Consider the following 16,027-nt stretch of genomic DNA (forward strand, 5'->3'; position numbering starts at 1 on the left):
AGTCACAGGGTGCCGACCACAGTCTCCTCCACGCAGTCTCGTCAAATGCCATCACCCGGCCCCCTTCACCAGCCCCTCTGACAGCATTCCGGCCAAGAGCTGCTAGTGTGTCATGGTGCGGCAGTTCACTGCACATGAACGTGCTATGGCGATGCGTGGGCTGCACTGGAGCTCCGAATGCTTTTAGGTATGAGGGATGGGTCGCTTCTCAGCATTGGCCCAGGCTCGCTCCGGTTCAGTCTGATGAGTTTGTGACTCAGATGGACAAAAGTGGTCAAAGGTCTCTCACTCTTAACTGATGTTAAGGCAAGCAGCAGCCATGTCTTAATAGACAGCAGCTTGAGAGGGATTCAATTGATGGGTTCAAAAGACCTCGTCCCTTGTGAGTGCCTTGAGCACCACTGCACAGGGAGGCATCTCTAAACATTAGCACATGTGTCCATACAAGCAGACATTTTTTTAGCCCTGAACACAGTATCTGGACAAAGAAGATTTGCACTGGTAGACAATTACAGAGTCACTTAACAGCAGTTAAAGTTTAATTCTTCTGATTACAGTGGAACAAATGCTCTTTTTGACAGCCTTGACAAAGTGTCAGGATATATTGGAATGCATTAGATTGCACAGGTGCACCTGAAAAAGCTGGCTGCTGAATCACTCACATATATGCAGATTTAATCAGAAAAGCCAACGCAACTATGAAAACAACCTAAAGCTTAAGTTCAGCTCATCAGATGGATCGTCAATTCTGCCATTGACTGAATGAAGAGGTTTGACAGGCCACCGCTGAAAATATGTGCTGGCTCTCGTGTTCTTTTCTAACGAGGTCACAGTCTTGGATCACGTTCGAACAACCCATCGCTGCCAAATTAGAAACAATTAAAACACAATGAACTGATTAAAAGCCAAGGTGCTAAAAACAGACCTGAATAGGAACTTTTGTGTTCCCAACCAGCCTTTTCACAGCCCTTTTTCATCAGTTTTCTGTGGTCATGTAGCACTAATTAAAAAAAATGTGTGTCATTTTACTACAAAGACCAGCAAGGGCCATCTTTCCAGCAGTGGAATACTTCTTTAAAGTACAGTTCTCATGTAAAATAAGTGAACAACGCACAGCACCGTCATGAAACAACACGGACAATGTGCAAATTTGATTGCCAAGAATTATACATAGAAGGATAGCTTCCCTGTGACCCCAATACAACATTGCAGCTTTTCCAACACATTACATTACGCCTACCCATCAGTGACTGTAATAACATGATTTGAACCATCTCCCCCACACCCTCCCATCTCGAACATATGCAAATAATGGACTTCTGTGTGAGCAGCCAACCCTCAAATTCACGTTATCTCTGTTCTCTGGCATTGTGCTTGTTTATATGTTTTTATCTGTTTTTTTTTTTTTTTTGTTCTGTTCTTGTGTTCTGACACTTTTTATAATTGTTCTAATCATAAGCGTTGACGGCATCCAAAAAAAAATATCAAAAATCAAAGATCTTCTCAACATCACACGCGCATACACGCTCGCATGCAACCTCTACACATACGAGTTTGCATAATCAAACACAAACAGACACTACTTAAGGCAAATACTCAGCAGGCAAAAAAACGCCTCAATCGTTTCCCCACTTAAACCACTACTGACCCAGATTGCAGATTCTTTCGAATTAACATATCAATCAACGGCATGGATCTTACCACAGAAAATTTTCTATCTACCTATTATAGATGACCCTCTTTTTTCACAGATATCTCATAACTTTCCACCGTGACAATAAAACAGTTAATGTAGTAGCCAGGACTTGGTGACAGTTGGCATATAAATAATCCAAGAGTAAAAGAAATATGAATATTTATACAGTATTTTTCACTGCTGCATCACTCTTTCTCCCCACACTTCACTAGTAACTCAATTATACAAGACATAACTGATACATCAATCTATTCAATTATAATAAGTGGCCATGCCCCTATCCGCTTAGTTCTCCACAGTAAGCAATTTTACCAGATGGCGCTTTAATGTTTCACTCCTCTGAGATCGTGGCTTTGACAGGTTCTTAAGGAGTGAGCGGGCATCCTTCATGGCCACGAATGATTCTCCGCTCACCAATTACTCTGGGAAACAGCTAAAAGCGCGAGTATGGAGCAAAAAATAATCTCATACTCATCTTAGAAGAAGAAAAAAGAATCATGAAAGCAACTTGGAACTGGAAAGCAGAGATTTGAAAACAATCGTCCAAATAACTCCCGCAGAGGTAAACCGTAATAATTGGATGGAGTATGAATGACAATTGACTGATGGAACAAATAAAAATGATACTTTAGTGCAGCAACTACATCACATTCACTTTGAATGGAATAATAAATCAATAGAAAATAAATCTTGCAAAACAAACTCCAACAACAGAAAGAAATAAACACTATCACTCTTATAACAAAAGTCACCAGGAAAGAAACCAAAGGAGAGAAATTATATATTCAAGCATTCTGCCCTAAATTCCTTACATCAGATAAATATCTTAACCTCAATGATATGAACAATTTTCCTAACAAGCTTCCAACACTTATTCAACATAACATCAAATATCTTTTACCCGTACGCAGCGTTTTTGACTTTAAATATTGCTAGCAAAGCATTTGCTTTCTGGCTAATGGCTGAGCCAAACGGTTCTGTGAGTTTAGCAGACGTGCTTAGTTTATCTCCCATTGCTAAGTTGTATCTAAGGTTTGTCCTATGGGAGTAGTAAATGTTTCGATTACATAACAAACCCATGGGATTGTACTGGAAATGGGGTTATGGCTTGTGGAAAAGATGAGATTTTGATCACAATGTGTATGAAAAATATATAACCATTTTTTCTCTAGCAAGAGATCATGGTATAAGTGGGATAATTCCTTTAAGGGTGTCCATAATCAAGCATTATGGATTCCATGGAGGCGACCATCCGACACATAGCAGAGGACGGTAATGAACACCTCGTTGGTTACCACCCCTTCCATATAGCACAAGGTCCAGATTGCTTCCCCATTGAGATTTCTGAAGGATTTTTTTTTTTTTTCGAAAACCCTTTAACCCTTATTTTTCAGAAGTGCCACAACGTGTCAGAATCCGACTTCTTGTTATTGCAAACAATAATACTGAGAACCACTAAAGACTCCACCTTCCCTGCCAGTTATCGTCAAATTCATCAGCAAAGCGCTATGATTGATAAAATAAAGATAGACACATACAAAAACACATGAAGACTATTTGACATAATGAATAAAGTAACATGTGAATGAAGAAAATCTTACATGAAACAATAGTGGCTTTGTTAGGTGGAGACAAAGCTTTTGATTAACTTCCTTGGATCTTTCTTTTTGCCGATCAACAAAAAATGTATCAACTGGGTAAACACTGTACGATTCAGCAAGGCCCATAGCAACAATCAGCAGATAAACTTGATTACATTTTCATAATGAACCCCTTTCTGCAACTGTCCAGTGCACAGAATTTCAGGTATACAATCAACCAACGTAAACCACAGAATAAGTCTTTATGCAGATTACATCGTACATTAGGTAGAAAATCACAAATTACACAGACATACAACGTTTAAACAGATTCCCTTAATGTTTTTGAGCAGTGTATATAAATGGAGCTAACCTATGGAACAATGTGATGCCTCACAATTGCCATTCATCAACAAGCCCATAAAAAAGCTGCCAATGCTTCATAAATATTACTATAGTGACAACTCTAGTCAGCCGAAGGCAATTCACAAAATTCAACTCCTTGATAAGTTTATATTGCCTTATTAGACAACAACCTTCCCCTTAAAAACTGGGGAAAACATGTATCCTTATGACTCCTGGATCTTTACAAATCCACTCTCAATTGCAAATAAACCCGACCTTCGAATGGTTCAACATAAAGATTCGATGTAAAGAAAACCACAGAGCACAGCTCACAGTGAACAAAAAAATATACTAAAATGTCTCTGCAGATTAACTGCACACTCTACACCGCTGACACTTTGGATGATAACACCCATGGCAAGCTGGCACTGCCCACCTGGGCAACACTTCAAGGAGGAAAACACTGATGAATTGTCCCTGACCTTGGACTGCCAGATCCACTCTCCCACCCCAGGGCGACCTATCATTAGTCACACAAAACACTAGAAAAGAAAAGTAGTAATGATTGTGCTTTTTTGTCACCAAGAAGATCATCCTTCTCAGATGGGAAAGCAGAAAAGATTGCACATTTCAAAAGGGATAAATACATATTGCGAGACAAAAATGGCGTGGTACGGTAGAAGTGTTGACTTTTACAGGATTAAAGACTGTGGTTTGTGGTTGTGAATTTACCGCAATCTTCTACTCAGCCATCATCCACTTTACTTGTGATTATTTTGCAAAAATGTCACTGTTTTAATAATTTGGCAAAGTAGCAGTAGTCATCCCTACAACATTGTTATTGAGGGATTTAATCAAAATATTTTGACATTTGGTTTTGTCGCTGAAGTCTTAGCATTCATCCATGAATGAAGTGCTTTTGAGGAGATTTCAAAATACTGAGATATTTACTGTGTATTGAGATAAAGCCTAAAAACATCTCTATTATTTAGCCAATTGTGTGATGAAACAATTTTGCAGGTTCTAACGTTTAACAACATGATATGATCAACTGAAACAGAAACAGCTGGGTAGGGGGAATAAAACTTGGGAGGATGTTACAAGTTTCAAAAGTAGTTTATTGGCATTAGAGTAGAGCAGTGCTCTAAACACTGAACATAAAAGTGCTAATCAGCCCTAACAAAGGAAAAACACGAAGATGTAAAAGATTGATGAAAAACTTACCAAATCTCCTAAACGAAAAACAGGGGAAAGAGATTAAGGTAAACAAACAGGGTGTCTCTCTCCTAACAGCTACACAATCTATTTACAGGTTACCATTTATAAAACACAGAATATACATAACAAGCTCTTCACTTCACCAAACCGCCCAATTCAATGCTTTGTCAAGAACTTTGCCAATCACTCAACATGCTAGTTACGCACAGATTAACTGAATGCACACACGGAACAACATGCTGCTTGTTTGTTGGAAGGGAGAAAAGGAGGGTCATGTCATCCCTCTGGTCCTATCCAAAGGGAGCAATCACCTCGGACTGACCAATCAGAAGGCCTCAGCCTGTTTCCACTCAGTTCAACCTCACCATCACCGAGGTGAAGCTACGGACATTAGCAGCAACACATATATACACGTTTGACCAGGGTCGCAACGAGGAAGTGATTGAACAGCTATACTAAAAAGGTAAGGTTTTTGAATACATACGCAATAATAATAATAATAATGGCTCATCCTATTAGTTCTCCTCCGAGCAGCAGGGTGGAGGTGCAGAAGTTCCACGAGCTTCCAACACTTTCCTCGCTATGGGAACTTGCATGAGTAACTTCCCTGAGTTTATCAGCTCTGATGCCATGCTTATCTTGCTGCTAATTTTAGCCCAACCCCTGCCTGCTGCGGAGTGAGAGGAAGCCAATATCATCAATACTATGTAACCTTAAAGCTGGACAGGGGGCAGCTAGCTTGCTGCGCATCATCTACTCCGGTGAAAGAAACAGCACAATCTTTCAAGCTTTTGAAACAAGTGTGCCATGAACTACGGCTCATTGGCTGGCACACTGGGGTATAGTATGCTGGTAAGTGCAGGACTACAGTACGTTTTAGAGAATTTTGGCTGAAGGGATTTTTTTTTTTTTTTTTTTTTTTTTGCACCTTCCACAGATATTCTGTGATCTCAGTAACACTGATTCAATTGTTACTTTAGACATTACAGCATTTCTAATCTCCACTGAATTTTAACTCAGGGTAAGGGGCTCCATTTTCTAATTTATTAGTCTATTAGTCTCGGTCGGCATTTCCCCTCACTGTTGTAGTGAAAGATGACATAACTGGCACCTTCAAGACCTATTTGCTGCTGGAAAATGTCTCCTGTGGCAGGCGCTGGGCTTCTCAAAATTGCCGTGCAGTGCTGCGTTTCTATCTATCAATTATTAATGTGTCTGTGTTCTGCTGGAGACCCTCTTACTTGAGGGATGTGCTGTCTCGGTATTACGGTTATTATCTGCTTTTTGACTCATGGAAGTGTTTTGATATTCAGGAGAGTCACCTAGAATTGGACGAGGGAGACCTGTGAGCATGTGGTAATTGACAAGGCAATAAAGACGAGGGTGGGGACATGATGCATTGGAGATGTTAAATTGATCAATAATTCCTTACGTATCTTGCAAGCAAGTCCGGCTTATAATTCAGTTATTTATCATGTTCCTTTTACAACTGTAGTAACTGAAGCTTATTTTAAAGTTAAACTGGCACATTTGAGTTTCAAGACTGACATACATTATTTTCTTAACTATTCTTTCCCTGTGTCAAAAAAAATATCCCTACATTGGGAATAACAAAAATATTCAGTACAATAAGACACAAGTAGCTTATATTTTCAATTCCTCTCACACGTTCGGTACAGTGAAAATAACAGCTGACACGAGACAGCAGCACATGAAAGTACAATATCTCATAATGATAAACCATCTGTCTTGCTCATCCGCTCGTCTGCAGATGAAGAAAAGTCGTCTTTGTACGTTCAACAGCTCTTAGAGGCCGGGGGGGGGGGGGGAAGCAGCTGCATGTAGCACAGTGAAAAGTGAGGCTGTGCGGGTCAGAGTGGTGCATGAGTTTACAACTGGTTTCATTCATTTTTCCATTAACCTTTCATATAATCAAGTGTTCCAGTTGTCCTTCCTTAACAATCATTCAACCCGCCGTGAATGAGCTCTTTACCTGATCTGAACCGAGATACCCCAACCTAACAGCAATTTTAAAAGAAAATCGACAATGACCAACTGCGTCGTCCTGAAATAAAAAGCGCAAGGACAATGTGAAAGAGATATAAGTGGACATATGAAGTAATTACTCTCAGTTGTTACTGTAAGTCCTATTCAATCTCAAAAGAATTGCAACCCGTAGCCTTTAACTGAGGGTTCATTGACTACATCAAACATTAGCCTTATTGTTCATAAGTTTCCCATCCTGCAAAATTAATTATGTTATTTTAATTAGTCTATATCAGACAGGGTAGACTCAAAACATGGGAAATCCATTACGACGACTAGATACTTGACTTGAAAATGCTCTCAGACCTCCAGACAAAAAACCCACAGTTGTCTCAACAAAAAGCTCCTTTTTTGGGATTCCAGGAAGCAAACAAAAAACACTCAGTCTGTGGCTCAATACAACAGTTGGCCAACATAAATAAAACCCAAGTGGCGCTTCTTGCATCTAAGCGTACTGATTCTCTGAGTTAGCTCCTCCTCAGTTACCTCCTGTAGTCCAGCCAGTGCGCCGCTGTTAGCTCCAGGGAATGGTTAGCTTGGGAGCTGAGTAGTTTGATGGTGTGGGTCCACGGGGTACAGAGGAAAGAGTTTGAAAATTACCTGCTTCTGCAGCACAGGTGGACTTTGAATAACAGACTCTTCGGCTTATTGACACAGGTCGACAAGCTAATTTGAAAATCAAGCCCAGGATGGAGTCTGCCTCTTCAAGTGGTGAGTATTGTTAGATGTGAATATTTGTTGTTCCACATCTGGAAATTCACATCCACATGTGGTAAAAAATAACAAAAAACAATCACCTAGGATCATAATTCACATAAGAAAAATAGAAAAACCAAACTGCGATTAGGAAAACACAACCACAAAAAGCAGAAAGCACAACAACATTAACCTCTTACCAGAAAAGGTAAGCTCTGGTGGCTGATTGGTCAAACTGGCCGATATGTTTTTCCCACAAAACACCTCATAAACCATTGAACTAAAAAAAAAAAAAACTATCTAGAATGAATGTACATTTCTGACAAATCACTACGGATTAGAGTTCGCAACGGTCCCTTGAACATACTGTAGCTGTGGCAGAATTTTAACATTTATTTCTGGGAAAAGGCACTGGCAGACTACCAATTATGACTCAGTGTTTATGACTAAGAATGTGTTAATCCATATCAAGCTCAATTTTGACATTACCCCAATATTGGCTTGTATAAACACTGAGTGTCTTTCCCAGCTGAACTTGCCAGTTCTCCGTACAGTCATAATCGTGGATCATACCAGGACATAATGTTCCTGTGGTGAAAAAAGCCTCAAATCATTTGGGATTTTGGAGTTGCTCCCTTTAGCAAGTTTTCTTTTTTTGCTTTATTTCATTCATTACTGACCGTTAGCCTAACGCAACACATCGTCCACGCACTGCCTCTCTTTCTCTTCTCCTGCTGGGCATACTGTGTCCTACTTGGAATCCATGACACACATGGATGCAGACCATTGGCAAAAAGAAAAGGAAGAGCAATTTCTTTTTAAAATGATATTTGAAAAATAACCAAACCTGAACACAACCTGAGGCTGGAGTGCACCTAAAAAAAAACTCAACCCCGATACTGTGTCGGGGCCATTAGGCTCAGGTTGGTTTACAGAGCTGGACTTCGGGGGTAATGATGATCCACTGGGGCATCTCTGGTTGATATAGTGCAAATAGAAACCTCCTGGACTCCAAAGATATTGCATTGATTTACTGTAGATCTGAAAGATAAACAGGGCAATAACTGACGAGCCTATTTCTTTGTTCGAATGTTAAGACAGAAAGCTTTCAGAGCTCTCTCTCCCTGCAGAGTTACTTCTAAGCTGGCACACACATCAGCAATGGACCTGCACAAGTTTAAAACCTGACATTCGGTGGGGAAATTTTTTCCTCTGGTGGATTGTGGAGAGCTCCACAGGTTTTGCGCACATTTTTCAGCCTTGCAACATCTCCCCAAACATATCTATTACCGTATAGATATGCATTATAGAGCTGCAGGAAGCACTGCGGGGAAACACTGCTCTCCTGTAGCCTTTTTCCTCAAGATGAAAACACTACTCGGCTACCGCTGCTGTTGCCTTGGAAACCTGGTCACTCTCACTCTTTTATCCACACTCTTCACCACTCGCTTCATTAAGTGCGTTGCTGCTGGCAATTAGAATAAAAACCAGCGGCAGGGCTGGCTGTCTTGAAATGCAGTCTCCAATTAAATACTTTCAAATAGCAATGTTTCTTCTGGCTACATCTGCTCTCTATATAATAAACCATGCACCTGGGAGCTATGCTTCTGAAAACCTGCACTTTTGTTGGTATATACCGATGAATGACTCCAGAATGTCAGAACCTCTTTCAGCGCCGCAAATACAAAATGCAACATGGATCAGAAGCTGCCTTGTTGCTGTGATGCTTTTTCCCCCCCCCCCCCCCCCCGCGCTCAAATAAGCAAAAACAATGCTGGGGACATCGTTATGGTTATCTCACAGAATGGAGGAAAAAATGCCTGAGTGATCAATGCAACTCTGCATCCTTGTGTGTGCACCACTGTTTCACAGTACTGGAGGGAGCAATTTCTATTTATCTTTTTTTTGCTCTTCCATTCAAGGCCATTTCTATATAAATGATATAGGCGGAGCGAACGACAATTTCAAGTCTTTAAGTCGGAGCACACTCAGCAATTTACATCACTGCCCAGGATTTTCACTTTGATTAACTGAGGATGTTATTACGGCATTAAAATTGATGAAGTAAATTTAAGTGAATCATACGGGACGTTTGCTTTAAATGAAGAAGTGCACTCGAGGAGTGCACTTGGTATGTTTCATGTACAACATCATCATTAATTTAATCTTGCCCGTCAGCGGCTCTCACACGTACTAAAAAAAAAACTGAGAAAAAGAAGGAAGACGCGCTGTGTGTGCTTCGGCCGTCACAGCAGACCTCGGCTGAGCCTGCATGTGAAGCCTTGCATCGTCTCATTTAACGCTCTATCACGTCCCACCTGAGCTCACCCTCAGTCATTACTGAATTACCTACAAGCTACCCATTTGCACCGACAGAACTTTTGTGATCGAACGACAAGCCCTCAGACGATCAGGTCGGCGTGATTGCTGATTTCAGAGTGCCGTCTTACACAAAGCAATGAACCATAAAATCTCACAGTATCAGATATCTTTTTGGGATGTTTTTGTTATCTGTAATTATAGATAAACTAAATTAATCCATCATAACCCTGAAGACAGTTTCACTTCCTGCTACAGTCTACTTGGAACAAATCCCTTTAACAAACATCAAATTTAACTGTCACTCTCCGCTCCTCTGTGAAAATATCTGAAACAAATTTCAGACTTAATATCTTCACTTCAATAAATCTTTGTCTAAATAGAGGCAGTGGCTGAGCGCGTTTCAAAATTAATTCAAACGACGCGGCATGCTGCCACCAAGATCGAGGACTTGTTATGATGCGACAGCACTGAGTGGGATTGAATTTCGAGTTTGGTGTAATGATTTGTTTTACAAAGAAAAAGACATAATGACTGCGAGGTTGAAGGACACAAGGTTTACTTTAATCACTGATATCAATATAAAAACACATGTCTCCGGCACAGAGCGCCTACATTTCTTTCTTAATTTTAATGATGTGAAAAGTAATTGGTCAGATAACAGGTCAGAAATCTTCTTTTGCAATTACGCAGCTGTGAACCTGAACATCCTGTTTTCCTCCCATGCCTGTGCTTTTCACAGAGCACCACTGGGAATTGATCCTTGACTTTTCGCTCTGTGCTGTTACTTGAAGGTGGGGTGTGATAATACATGCTGGCTGCTCATCTTGAAGATTTTCTCCTTACAAAATAATCCTATCAACACCAAAGACTGTAATAGAAAAATAACATGACAGCTTCCCACGATGTTAATGCTTTCTGATTACTCAAAGGAGACTGACTATGCTTTTCGCTTTCCTTCTTCATTAGACATATATAGGTTCTTGTCCATGTAAAAGGTCTTTAAAGTTATATATATAGAGAGAGATATAGCTATAGATATAGATAAAGATAGATAGATAGATATTGAAGGCAGAAGTGAAGCCAACTGGAAGCTGAAAACAAGACCGAGCCGACCGTGCTGGCTCAGGCGTGTGTGCGCTGACCAATCACAGGATCTAAATGAATACAGTGCTGCAGCACCTGGACAAAATGAGGAAACTGATGTATTTTTGAGCACTTAAGCATGTAATTATGTTCTACTAGTAATCCAAATAAAAAAAGCATATGTCTCCTTTAAAATCATCACTTTCTTAGTTTAAAACCCAAATGTGCAAATGCATGAAAGCAATTAGTTTCACTTTACAGGAAATGTGCAAATGCATGAAAGCAATTAGTTTCATTTTACAGGATTAGTTTAGGTATTTCACATGAAAGAAAAAAAAATCTCAATTTTTATAATTAAATACTAGCACTGTTATATTGCAATGGATTTTTGGCCAATAAAATCTTATATTTGTTCCGCTGCCGGAATGAAAGTTGTCTCATCACTGGCAGGTAAAAAAAAAAAATCTATTACATTAATGAGAAGTGTATTATGTTAGAGTTATTATTATCACACCGTAAGCCTGCAAATTCCCTATTACATGAATGTTTTATGACTTCAGTGGAAAATTAAAACATCAACAGTTTTAACGGTGCTCGCCGCACATCCATCATTCTTAAAAGCTGTGATGAAGGCTCTATTGTTTTTTTTATCATTCATTCATTTCACCGGTCGGTAGGCTCCATTACACACCGCCAATCTCCAATTTCCACACAAAGGGAACAAAAGTCGACACAACAGTAAATTAATAAAACAACTTCATTCCCTTTGACACGAGCCAAACCTTGTCCACAGGCACCAGCGAGGCTTCCCCCCCCCCTGCACCTCCTCCCCACCCCCCACCAATGCACCTGCTGGCTTTCAGGGTCGAGGCTGACGAGTTAATGCGGCTCAGGTGTTGTAATTGAAGATTGCTACCAGCTGGTTGCAGTGTAGCTTGGCAGGGCAGAGCAGAGCGGAGTTGGCTGCCGGGGCTGAACAGGTGAGCAGGCGCTTCAGTGCTGCTGGCCTCTGTTCACAACAAGCCCCTTGTTCATGGAGAGGCACTCGTGTCTCCAGGCGCCGCACGCACATAATGGCTCTAACGGAGAAATAAAGAGCGGAGAACGAGCGCTTCATTGAATATTAATCTCGAAGAATACTCCAAAATTAAAACCAACTAACCTCATTAGCATCGTTTTTTTTGTGTGTTTTTTTTTTTTTTTTTTTAAAGTAGAGAGAGAATGGAGTCAAAATATCAAACAGTGTTTCATTGTCCAAACACTTCCTGGGCCTGTCTGCGGCGCCAAATATTCACTTAGTTTAATGCAAACCGCCCGCGCACGTCGAGGCATTCAGGACGGTTTTTAGATTAAATAAGTCGCAAATTCTATTCTAAACTCTCCACAAGCTCTCTGCTAGCATGGGAGAGCTCGCTCACCACCACTTTGTACCTTTAGAGGATCCATTTAATGCCTTCCATTTACATCTCTAAACCTGATAAACATGACATTTAGGCAGTAATCTAATAAGCCACCACTACAGGTCCAAATGGAATTAACGCAGTTTGCAGTCGCCCCACAATGTATCCAGTGTATACATAGACGTCTTCAGATGTCTGGGCTTCATTTGCAGTTTCTCCCTTATCTCGTTCTCATTTCCATTAGCAGCATAAGCCCTGCATTTATAATGTCTACCACTATCTGCAATAACTAGTAAAGGCTCCTGACATAAGAGGTCATGGTGGGAGTTTTCCTTTTTTCCTCAAGTGCCCACTTCAGTTTCAGTTAGATATAGGGCCGGATCTCCTGCCAAATCTATATATTAAAAAAAAATAATTAGGCTTATGTGGTTATAAAATTCATGGTGTTTTATTAAGAGCTGATTTCCGAATGTAAATAAGTGAAAACTATCCAAAAACAATAACAGGCATGTCAAGAGCATATGCATAGGCTTATGCGACTGGACTAATCTCGGAATAGCCTGGAGCACGCACTGTGCATGCTTGCAAACACAAATCAGCCTTTTCATTATGTTTCTATTCAGTCTTTTTTAGCAGCTTGCTGCCAGAGGGACACAGGATATGTGAGCAAAGCTGCAGGGAGGTGAGTTCAGATGTTATGGTTATGGGACAGTTCTGTGTGACCACGGGCATTCCCTGCAGCTCTCAAGAAATTCGAAATCGATCGTTGAATTCACACACTGTGGCACCTGGGTGGGGATGGGTGCAAGCCAGCACCTTATGCCTCTTAAACAACTACAGTGGGGCTGCATCGTGAGGGCCAGCAGCACTGTGCAGAGAGACAAGTCAATAAACAGTTACTCGCGCCAGCGGGTTGTTTGTCAAGTACAATTATGGGGAAAAAAAAATTTTTGAGACTGATGTTCAAGCCAGGTACAGATCCCAATGGAAGGTAAATGTAAAGATTCGAGGATGGATTTGGAAGAGGTGGCACTTAATACCCAGAGTAATCCGAGGCTGCTGTTAGGAACCGCAAAAAGGACCAGAAAAGGCTCCTCACAAAAGCAGGAGGTAAATGAAGACAGAGGCAGACGGGGACCATGAAATATGCATGTCTGTCCTGAAGTGGAGGAGATATAAACAAGTTCCCAATAAAGCTAACTAAAAATAAGTAAATAAATAAATCCACATGAAATAAGGATTCAAAAGCAGCAGTACTTGAACAAAAAGAAGGGGGGGGGGGGTCACATGCTCAGAGCGCGTTCGCTCATTAAGATCCGAGATTTGCCGGCGTGCGGCACGCGCAAAGTCATCCGCGAGAACAGAAGAAATCTCACGGCAAATGAAATGTTAAACAAGAGCCATGTCTAGAAACAGTGTAACGCCCTCAGGCATTACAGTCTGTTGTTGGGAGATAGTCCTGGCTTATTATACTTTACAGGCCGTGATTCGTAATTAAATATTAAATCTAATTAGCAGAATTTCTCTCTATCGGTGCGTAATTCGCTGCACTGGCGTAACCCTTCAGTAACGTCACATGCTAAGTTGTATGTTGGTCTGGTGTGATACTGAAGTAGAAGTGCAGTAGTAGTTCTCAGTTCCGAGTTGTTCCGTTCACCGCCTGTATCATTATGCCCGGTGTGTCGACTGCAGTGTGAAAGGGTTTCCAGGTATTTGACAGAGAGAGCTGTTCCAACATTTGAAGTGTTTCATTATGTTTAACTAAAAAAAAAAGAAAGTAAGAAAGCTTGTTAGGGAGTTTTTGCGAAGGAATATTAGCTTTCCTTCCATTAGTCCTTGTAATAGTCCTTTGAGTTCACAGCCCAATCATCTGACACTTAAAACTAATCACCTGCCTCATACAATCCGTCAACTTCTCATCGAGGGGCCTCTAGGTGATAGAATAATTGGTTATGGTTCACTTTCTTCCAGGAGGGAGATGTTGTAGTTCCTTTTTTGTCTTCTGTGTCTTCTTCTCTCCGAAGAGTTAGGTGACGGCGACGGTGGAATCCTTGTGCTAAACAGAAACATCCAGTGACATCTCGCAGGCAGAGTTGACTTTGTCGGATTTGCGGGAGCCCCCCGAGTGTCACTTGAGCGGATCCAAATAATTGATTGGGCTCATTATCCCAATGCTACATTATCTCTGTGTGAGACTTTTGCGTTATTTAGTCGGAGCGTTCTCTTCTCTACTTTCTGTTTCACCGGGGGTTTTATTGCCGTATTAATTTGTGCTTGCCAATCTTATAACTAACATACTGCAATGTTTAGAAACTGCTGCAGGACCAGTTTTTTTTTTTTTTTTTTGAGGGGAGACGGATTTGAACATAGCCTCGAATGCCAGTTGATGGAAATGTCCGAGGGGCTCTGGATTTTTTAACAGCTTTTGAGCATTTTAACAAGCACAGTCCAGCAGTTATTGACCAGCACTATCTGTGCTGAAATGCGCTTTCATCGGGGATCAATATTGGATAGTAGCAAAGTGTATATTATCAATGTATTCAGAGCCTTTTTAGGTGTGATTTACTTACTCATTAAAGCATACTTTTACCCTAAAGAGCAGTCAGTACATAAACATATTAATATTATTTCCATATTGTATAAAAAAAACATACACTTTAACATACATATACATATATATATATATATATATATATATGTATATATATATTGCAGAACTAATTAGCCAAACCTTTATTGGTCTGTCACGTTCCACACACACATATCTACAGTACAATAATCACCAGCTGATTGTAATCCTCCCAAACAGCTGACCCTCTCCCCTCCAGTGACAGAATGTAACCTTTAGGAGGAACTGCCCCATCTCCTCGGGGACAGCCAGCGTAGACAGCAAATTCAGAGCGGCCGAGTCTTTCAAGAGGCAGCCGAAAAGGGCACCGGCTTGTTGAGGGGGGATACGCACTCAGCTCACGGATGTCAAAAACCCCTCGGAGCTTTGCCTGCTCACCGCTTGATAATTGGTCATCTATCTACTCTCCTGTGATCACCGGTTTAGTTCCACCTCTCTGGGTCAGTCATTTATTTCTGGTCCCATTGCTGCTTGTTTGTTTCCAGTTGTGTGGTCAGCTGTCTACTTCTGGTCCTGAGATGAGACATTTTATTTTCTGGCGCTGCAGTCGGTGGTTTACGACTGGTTTCAAGGACATCAAGGCAGTCGGATGTGCAGTGATGCAGCCGTTTTCTGCTTGACTTTATTAATTGGCTTTAGACTTATTCAGTGCAGTGGAAACATTGTGTTTTGGTCATACATACAAAGAGGACACTAGTTAATGCAATGTTTGAAGAAACTGCTATGGGATTGTTTGCTACTGAAAAACAATGAGTTGCTAAATTTCGACTGCTTCAGGTGTGAAAGCAATGAAAAGTGTTGAAATAAGACTTGTAGTCTAAAGACTTATATGAGCTAAAGGGAAGAAGTTGAGGTGTCACTTAAGTTGTCTTAGATAGAATGAGGGTGCACCATCATGTTGAAGGCTCAGCACAAGCACTGCTGTATATTGAAGGGAGTTAAATTATGGTTGTATGAGTGTCTGTGTTTAATGGAATAAGAAAATGGAATTCAGACTTTTATTTTGAAAGTC

Source organism: Sparus aurata, chromosome 13 (genome assembly GCF_900880675.1).
Source record: "Sparus aurata chromosome 13, fSpaAur1.1, whole genome shotgun sequence".
NCBI lineage: Eukaryota > Metazoa > Chordata > Actinopteri > Spariformes > Sparidae > Sparus > Sparus aurata.